The sequence below is a fragment of the Halyomorpha halys genome, unplaced genomic scaffold (genome assembly GCF_000696795.3).
Source record: "Halyomorpha halys isolate HHAL.00 unplaced genomic scaffold, Hhal_1.1 Scaffold120.1, whole genome shotgun sequence".
In the NCBI taxonomy this organism is placed as follows: Eukaryota; Metazoa; Arthropoda; class Insecta; order Hemiptera; family Pentatomidae; genus Halyomorpha; species Halyomorpha halys.
In genome coordinates, this window is record NW_027108251.1 from 508,892 (window position 1) to 509,316 (window position 425).

General features: G+C 48.0%; 1 non-coding gene across 1 annotated transcript; it reads left to right on the top strand.

Annotated features, from left to right (window-relative positions):
- The first annotated feature begins 35 nt into the window (after positions 1-35).
- On the top strand, positions 36-154 carry LOC136795582 (5S ribosomal RNA). Its single transcript, XR_010843206.1, has one exon. It is a non-coding gene; the product is annotated as a 5S ribosomal RNA (ribosomal RNA).
- Positions 155-425: the final 271 nt, after the last annotated feature.

Genomic DNA, 425 nt, shown 5'->3' on the forward strand with positions numbered 1-425 from the left:
TGAAAAAGGTTTTTAATTATGTAACATAGACAACTGCAAACGGCCATACCACGTTGAACACTCTGGTTCTCGTCCGATCACCGAAGTTAAGCAAAGTCGGGCGTGGTTAGTACTTGGATGGGTGACTGCCTGGGAAAAACGCGTGCTGTTGGCACAATAGGGGTGACGGTAGCAACATGATAAAGCGCCTGTCTGCCAACCCAAAGGTTGCGAGTTCGAGTTCCCGGCTTTTTTCAAGCATACAATTATAGAATGCTCAATCACAACATTCCCCCGGGCATTTGTGATGCCTATTAGCCAATTGGTGGCACTCACAAAATAGACGTGATGGTGACGAACCCACCCTATGAAAACCACGTCATGAAACGCTGTCCTTAGTACATCGCGCGAGACCTTGGACCTCCACGGTCTGTCGCGTCAATAAT